The sequence below is a fragment of the Pipistrellus kuhlii genome, unplaced genomic scaffold, assembly GCF_014108245.1.
Source record: "Pipistrellus kuhlii isolate mPipKuh1 unplaced genomic scaffold, mPipKuh1.p scaffold_m20_p_3, whole genome shotgun sequence".
NCBI classification, from domain to species: domain Eukaryota; kingdom Metazoa; phylum Chordata; class Mammalia; order Chiroptera; family Vespertilionidae; genus Pipistrellus; species Pipistrellus kuhlii.
The window spans coordinates 44084992-44094021 of NW_023425529.1; positions in this window are offsets into that span (position 1 = coordinate 44084992).

Genomic DNA, 9030 nt, shown 5'->3' on the forward strand with positions numbered 1-9030 from the left:
AAGGGAGGGTATTCCTGGCATCCCACCCCTCCCGGCACCCCGTGCCTGCCACCCCCTGATCCCTACCCGCCCCCCCCCCCCCACACACACACACCCGGGCTGGAGAGTGGGAGGAAAGGCCGGAGGAAAACGGCAGAAAAGGAGCTAAGAGCAGCCTGCTGGCGTCTGGGAAAGCAGCGCCGGCTCCTGGCTTCCCCGGGCAGAAGAGTTCTTGGGAGGCACCTGTCGGAGCCCCGAATGAGGGGAGCCTCGGGAGCCTGTCTGCTTTGAGAGAAAGAAAACCGTTCATTTCTTTGCAGTTTTGCCCTGTTTGCTTGGGAGTCCAGGTTCCGATTTCTTCACCTCTACGAGGAGGGAGAGGGTCACCTGGGTCGGCCCCCCCTAAGGGGTGATGAGTGTCTATAACATGCCCAGGTGGGGTGAAGGTGGTCCCTGGAGCATGAGCTTTGACGTTGAGGTACTCCCCCGCCCCCTCGCAGTACCCAGGCCCTCAAGGTCAGTTCTTTCTACCCGCCTCGTCACTTTCTTCCGCAGCCTTCACAAGAATGACCTGCTTCCCACATATCCTTACTTGCAGCAAGATTATCAGACCAAGAGCCCTCACCGGCTTGGCTCAGGGGATGGAGCATCGGCCTGCGGACTGAAGGGTCCTGGGTTCGATTCCGGTCAAGGGCATGTACATTGGTTGCGGGCACATTCCCAGTGGGAGGTGTGTAGGAGGCAGCTGAATCGGTGTCTCTCTCATCCCTTTCCCTTCCTCTCTGTAAAAAAAAATCAATAAAATATATTTTTTTAAAAAAGAAGAAAGATTATCAGAGCAGCAAAGGCCTCATGCCTGAAAGACCCAGCCCTGGGAGTGGCATGGAGGGTGCACGTCCTGCATCCAGTCTCCCGAGTGGGGACGATGCTAGCTGCACAGGCGTCACGCCGGGTGGGCGACGCTTGGAACGAGCTGCTTGCATCAGGGCCACATTCAGTTTGCTAGAAATAGAGACACAGGGCTTCTTGACTTTGCATATGATTTGCATAATGCCGTAGACACAGTCTATTTTCAGGCAGTTTTCAGGTTCAAGTGTTTTGTCGCTGCTGCCCTGCAGGGTGTCACGTCTGGATGAATCTCTCCTCTGTTCTTTCTCACCCACCCACTCTCACTGACCTAGATCCCCCGCGGCAGGAGCAAGCGGTAGGGCAGGATGGCGGGGGAGGGGGGGGTAGTCCAGGAGACAGGGGGACAGGGCAAGAGGCACACTGGAATTTCCTTTATTACCGCCACCACCAAAGGCAGAATGTGGCTGCTCAGGGCAACGGATAGGCAGAGGCCGACGAGACACCCGCCCGCAAGGTGGCCCATCCTCTGTCCTACACAAACCCTTCCCACCGCTCCTGCTAGGAGAACAGCCGGTTCCCGTACACGGCCGTCTGGATAAACCTGTTCCTCGCGGCCACCCACAAGGCTTTGCTTGGCCCAGACATCCCTCGTGGGCATTTATTTTCAGCACTAAGATTTGATTTTAGTCTCATGGGAAATCTGACCTCTTGCCCCCGTCTGGGAGACCAGTACCCTAATCCAATGATCAGTGTTTATAAAGCACCTGGCACACAGTAGGAGGTCAACCAATGCTAGAGCCCCCTGCTCTCCGTCATTCAGAAGTCTGTGCCAGGCACCTGGTTGTCCCAGGCCTGGACGCCCAGTCGGGCACCGTCCTCTGAGGGCTGAGGCACACACCCTAGACGGGCCAGTGGGTGACTATCACTAAGTCGGCTGTGAACTTGTCACGGCACTTGGCCTCTCCGCTAGAACAGGGGGTTTGGTGGGTTTCAGGGGCAAGGGCAGTTCTCATTGCATAGCGTGAGCTGGGTGATGGCCTGCCCTTGGCCAAAGAGGGCCAGGCCTGGCGCCCCACCCAGGGCTCCCTGCAGACCCTTCAGCCTTGGGGCCTGTCTGCTGTGCCGTCTTCCTAATGATTCACCAGGTGCCTCGGCAAAAAGCCTGGGAGCCACACTGGGTCCTGGGAAGCAGAAGGCCACTGGACACCGGCAATGCATTACCCAGAATTCCCGGCCCCTGGCGTCCAGTCCCCCTGGACCTGCCTCGTCCCCTTAGGCAGGCGTTTCCTGTTGATAAGGAGCTCAGTCACAAACACTGATAAAGAGATGAAGAAAGGAAACTGACGGCCTTGGGCAGAATGGGCATTTTGTCTGCCTTTTCTACCCTCTTCCTTCGCCCAGCCCCCCTCCCCCACGGCTTCCCAGAACCCAGGATAAAACACGCCCCCCCACCTCCTCTTGGGCCCTGCTTTGGAGTTTCCAGGAATTTAGCCTCGCACAGTCCTCAGAAGTCGGGCCCAGGTGGGGGGAGGGGAGGCAGGCGCTCAGAGGCAGGAAGCACTGGGTGCTACGAGGCCACCAGGGGAAAGGGCTGTGGCGAGAGGAAGGAAGGATCAGGCACAGGTTTCGTCTACGACCTTCCTTCTCCCCTCTCTCTCCCCCAGAGCCCTGGATCCAAGTTGTGGTTAGGTGGTGGCAGTCTCTAATTAGCGAATTTTCCATAATTTCAGTCTCAGGCTCATTACTGGAAAATCTCATTAATTTAGACTCTACTAATTTGAGTCTATGATCCTTCAGGACAAGAACTAAACTGATGTTTAGAAAAATAAGCAAAACAAACAAGTCTGAAAGCATGTCCTGCATTCCTTCTTGGGTTTGGGCTGGTAAGCTCAGCTCCACAGGCGCTTCTCCGGCGCTCAGCCTGCAGTTCCCACAACCTGCCACCGGGTGCGCCATGAGGCTTTGCCTGACCCTTGCGCTTCAGGTACAGCCATCATTGCTCACGGAGAGGTTCTGAGGCTTATATTTGAGGCTCCTTTTATCCTCTTCCCCCAAACTACTTCCTGGATAAAACAGTTATGCACACAGAAAGAAGTGGAATAGGTGGTTCTAAATGTGGCCATTGCAAGTCCGAGAAATTTCCTTTTTTATATATATACTAGAGGCCGGGCACCAGGATTCATGCACCGGTGTGGTTCCTCTGCCTGAACTGCGGACATCCCCCGAGGGGTCCCATGCTGTGAGAGGGCACAGGCCAGGCCGAGGGACCCCACTGGTGTATGATTGATTGGGCTGGGGAGGGATCGCAGGAGGGTTCCAGGGTGAGTCCTGCTCATTTTGCTCAGTCCCCATTAGCTGGACCCCAGCAGCAAGCGAACCTACTGGTTGGAGCGTTTGGCCCCTGGTGGTCAGTGTACATCATAGTGACTGGTCAAACAGCTGAACACTTAGCATATTTGGCTTTTATTATATAGGATTTTTATTCATTTTTTACAGAGAGAAAGGGAGAGGGATAGAGAGATAGAGAATTAGAAACATCAATGAAAGAGAAACACCAATCAGCTGCCTCATGCCCGCCCCTACTGGGGATCGAGCCCGCAAGCAAGGTGGATGCCCTTGCCTGGAATCGAACCCGGGACCCTTCAGTGCATGGGCTGACGCTCTATCCACTGAGCCAAACCGGTCAGCACACGAACTCTGAACTATTCTCAGTCCTGATTGCCACCTGCCTGGGCTTTCTCCTGGCTTCAGGCCCTCACTCTGCCATTGCACTGCTGACACCTGATGGAAGGAGCAGAGTGGTGAAGAGCAAAAGGTTTCGGCCTAGTCAAGGTTCCAGTCGAGGTTTTTGGTGTTTTTTTTTAGTAATTCAATAAATTTATTCTAAATTTTACATAGAGAATATAAGTTCATGAGAAGCTAAGCTAATTTTTCCTTATTTTAGGTTACTTTTTGAGTAGGTTATACACTCACATGATTCAAAAATAAATGACTCAAAGGCAGACAGTGAAACATCTTCCTCCCATCCTTGTAGCCCATCTGCCCAGGTTCCCTAGCCCCCCAAAAACCATTAGTCTTAGTTCCTTATGCTTTTGTCTCCTCACACTGTCCTTGTGTGTATATAAGTGAATTTGAATATAGAATACTTTTAAGTAGCCTATTCCATACACTATTCTACACCTTACATTTTTTCACTTAATATTGTATCTTTGAGATCTTTCCATGTCAGCAGTTCTTTCTTTTAAACAACAACATAGTATTCGACCACTTGAGTGTACCATAACTGAACCAGTCCCCTATTTTTGGAAGTTTTCCATTCTTAGCTATTAGAAACAATGCTGCAATGACTAAACTTGTATGCACATCATGTTGCTTAGTTCAACTGTATCTGTAGGGTAACTTTTTAAAAAGTGGAGTTCTGAGGTCCAAGGATATGTGAATTTGGCCAAGCCCATTTTGAAGAAGTGAAAGAGTGAAGGGTTGCCCTAGCAGGTAATAAGACATAAGACAAGCGATAGTAATAGAAGTAGAATAATACCAGACAAATGGACAAAAACAAGTGGATAGGTGGAACATAATAAAGATCTTAGGTCTGTGTTCACCTGAAAACTGAAATGGGATTAAGGTGGCATCAAAAATTAGTGACGAGCCCAAACTGGTTTGGCTCAGTGGTAGAGCGTCGGTCTTTGGACTGAAAGGTCCCGGGTTCGATTCAGGTCAAGAGCATGTACATTGGTTGCGGGCACATCCCCAGTAGGGGGTGTGCAAGAGGCAGCTGGTCGATGTTACTCTCTTATCCACGTTTCTAGCTATCTATCTCTCTCCCTTCCTCTCTGTAAAACTATCAATAAAATATATTTTTTAAAAATTAGTGACGATAATGGTTAAAGGGCACAGTGGTTTTTTGGGGGAGGGGACTGAGAAAAATGTTCTAAATTAATTGTGATAATGGTTGTACAACTCTGAATATACAAAAAGTCACTTTAAATGAGTGAGTTATATAGCATATTAGTTATATCCCAATAAAGCAGTTTAAATATTGGGTTTGTTTTTTAAAAATATACTTTATTGATTTTTTACAGAGAGGAAGGGAGAAGGATAGAGAGCTAGAAACACTGATGAGAGAGAAACATCGACCAGCTCCTGCACACCCCCTACCGGGGATGTGCCCACAACCAATGTACATGCCCCTGACTGGAATCGAACCTGGGACCCTTCAGTCTGCAGGCCAATGCTCTATCCACTGAGCCAAACCTGTTTTGGCTGTTTTGGCTGTTTTGTGTTTTTTTGTTTTGTTTTGTTTTTAAGTCCAGGTTGGTTAGATAGTATTGAGAACACTGGGATCACTGTTTTGAGAAAAAATGAATGTGGGTCTCTACGTCACATCATATATAAGAATGGACTCCAAATGTGGAGTCCAAAGGACCAAAATGTAAAAGGCCAAACAGCTCCTGGCTGGTGTGCTCAATGGGTAGAGAATTAGCCTGCATACCAAAGGGTCTCAGGTTCAATTCCTGGTCAAGGGCATGAGATAACAACATCATCCATCAGCTGCCTCCTGCATGCCCCGCACTGGGGATCAGGCCGGCAACCTAGGCACATGCCTTGTCTGGGAGTTGAACTGTGACCTCCTGGTTATAGGTTGACGCTCAGCCACGGAGTCACACTGGCTGGGCAAAAATGATACAGCCTTTTTAGCATGACTTAGTGAAAGTGGATAAGCCTATGTGAATTGACCTCGTGAAACCATATCTGAGTTCATACCTCAGAGAAGTTCTCAAATCCACAGGGGACGAGCAGGAGAAAGTCCAGCACAGTGCTGCCTGTGAGAGCAGCGAGCCGGAGACAGCCTTGGAGCCCACCCCTGGAGGAATGGATGATACAATGTGCGGACAAATATTTCAGAATGCTGTATCATCCAGAAGCAGCGAGCCCTCCAGCAACATGGCTATCCATACAGCAACAAGAAGAGAGCTTCAAAACATAGAATTGATTGGCAAAAAGGGAGTGATGCTTATAGCACAATCCCTTTTATGTAAATTTAGAACGCATAATAGAACCACAATATGATCCAGCAACCTCACTGCTGGGTGTATAGCCAAAGGAACTGAAATCAGGATCCCAAAGAAATCTCTGCACTCTGAGGTTCATTGCACCATGGTTCAGTCGCCAGGATATGGAAGCAAACTAAATGCCCATCAGCAGACAAAGGATAAAGAAAATGTGGTATAGACATACAGTGGTATAGCGTTCAGCCTTTAATTAATTTTAATATTTAAAACAAAAGAAATGTGTGACAACATAGATGAGCCTGGGGGACATCAAGCTAAGCGAAATGAGTCAAATACAGAAGAACCAATTATGCATGTTACCAGTAACACTAGTATCTATATGATACTGGTCAAATCATAGAAACAGGAAATAGAATGGTGGTTGCCAGGGCTGGTGGGAGGTGGAAATGGAGTGGTATTACTAGTTGTCAAACGGTACAAAGTTTCAGCTCTACAAGATGAGCAAGTTCTAGCTCTAGTGTGCAGCATAGAACCTAGAGTTAAAATACTGTATTGTTGCTGCAAACTAGGCTGAGGGCAGGCCTATGTCCCGTGTTCTTACCCCCCCCCCACACACACACTGATAACAGAATGCATACATATCCCAAACAACACCACACTCTTCATCAGGATTGGCATGTGTTAAAGGACACAAGCAAGCACACCAGAGTGACTGTGGGGTGAATGGGAGATCGGAAAGGGGATTGGAGAAAGAGGTAACAAATAATCTGAGAAGGGCCTTGCCTGCTTGCACAGGCCAGTGGTGATAACATGCTACCATGTGATTAACCTGTGGCCCCTGCAGGGGGAAGAGAAAACAGGACCAAGCACTGCAGAGTTTGAGTCCTGACTCAGCCAGGCACCCGCTCACGATCCTGAGACAGCACATTCTCCTCAGCTTCCTCATCCCGAAGTGGGGGTACGACATAGGTGGTCATGAGGAACCCATCACGTGTTGGGCCAGAATTGCTATTCAATAAATAATATTAATAATACTAATAATATGAATACTGCCCAATCAGCGTGACTCAGTGGTTAAGCGTTGAACTATGAACCAGGAGGTCACAGTTTGATTCCCAGTCAGGGCCCATGCCTGGGTTGCAGGCTCCATCCCTGCTGTGGAGTATGCAGGAGGCAGCCAATCAATGATTCTCATCACTGATAGAAATCTCTCTCTCCCTCTCCCTTCATTTCTGAAATCAATAAAAACATATTTTAAAAGTAATACTAATACTAATAATAGCCGAAACCCGTTTGGCTCATGGATGGAGCATCGGACTGAAGGGTCCCAGGTTTGATTCTGGTCAAGGGCATATACCTTGGTTGTGGACACATCCCCAGTAGGGGGTGTGCAGGAGGCAGCTGGTCAATGTTTCTCTCTCATCGATGTTTCTAGCTCTCTCTCCCTCTCCCTTCGTCTCTGTAAAAAAAAAAAAAAATCAATAAAATAGATATATTTTTAAAAAGTAATACTAATACTAATAATATGCTGTCCTCGTTGATAACGTTCACAGCGTCCCTTGTGCAGAGCTACAGGCCAGCTTGGTGTCAATACTGCCACTCTGTTCCTCCGCCTGGTGAGAGGAGAGAAAGGCAGTACCTCTCCCCAGCTCCTGGCTGTCTGATCTCCCTGGTCTTCTCATCTGGGCGGCAGCGAAAAAGGAGAGGTTTGCAGAGCAAGGTGAAAGCCGCTGGTTGCATCCGATTGTGTGTATCACACGTGTGCGTTTTCAATTAGAAAAAGGCTCCTTGTCCTGCACTCTCTGGCTGCTCCCTTTGGATCAATACTTTACTTAGGTCTTTTGTGAAATGAAATTTATATTCACGCCCCACTGTTCCCTTAGTAACAATCTCCAGCAATCAGATCTGCTCTCTGGTGGAAATGGCCTTTGGAAAGTGCCTGTGCAGTGCACAGTTGCACAATCTTACCTTTGCCAGAAACTGTTTTCTGATGTAGCCGGTATCTTTTTCAGAAAAGAAAATGTTTTTAGCTACATTTAAGCAGACTTCACAAGGCCTGAAAATAACTATAATGTGGTTTTCACCCCACAAGGGGATTCTTAAAATACGAAAGTACTGTTTTGAAGCATAGTCAAGTACTTCTGAAACACTAATTTACATTCCAAACAATTTTTATGCTAATTACAAATGATTCTTCCTCAACCACTAGGTAATATTTTATGTTACTGTATGTACCTGAAATAAATAAAATTACTTTTTTTCCCTTCTTTTTTAAAAACAAACAAACAGTATTCACTAATTCAAAATGGTCTTTCCACAATTCTTCCAGATGTACACTAGTATTTCAGAATTTGATTGCATAATATTGAGGTTAAAAACAGGTTTATCACAGTTGTCTATAGGAGAGAGTTGTGACTCTCATATCTCCATTGATTTTGCCTTTCGCTTCATCTAGAAAATGGAACCCCCTGGATAGTCTCAAATGCTTATGTCAAACCATACCCATAAACTCACCGGCACCCCCATCTCTCCCCCTCAGGCCCCCCTTTCAGGTTCTTGGGTCTTAATGACCCTTCTCTCTTCTGAATGAACCTCAGCTCGCCCTTCTCTAGCATGTCCTTCCCACCAGGGCATGAACTTGCTGCAAACAAAAGCTCCACTCCCCTTCCAACCACCTTAATCTCTCCCCTTCCCCCTCATGGTCACATTTATTGGGGAAGTCTCTGTTTCCTTGCCTCCCACTCACTCTCAGCCACTGTTTCTGGCGATGCCATGGAAACGGATCCCTTGGAGGTTACCACTGGCCTTCTTGTTAAGGAAGGAGCCCAGTCCTCAGGTGACCTTTGGGCGACATTTGACTGCAGGTCACTCCCTCCACGGCTTTCCTGACGTTCACTGCGGTCTCCCTCCGACCTCTCCCAGACCTCCTTCTCACACTTCTGGTAGGCTTCTCCTGAAACACTGGTGTTCCCAGTTCTGTCCCAGGCCCCCTTCTCCACCTGCACATGCCTCCTGGGTGAGCTCTTCACCCCTTGGCTGTAATGCTCACTGATGACCTCCACATCCCTGTCTCCTGCCCACACCTCCCTCTTTTTTTCTTTTTTTAAATATATTTTATTGATTTTTTTTTTATAGAGAGGAAGGGAGAGGGATAGAGAGTTAGAAACATCAATGAGAGAGAAACATCAAT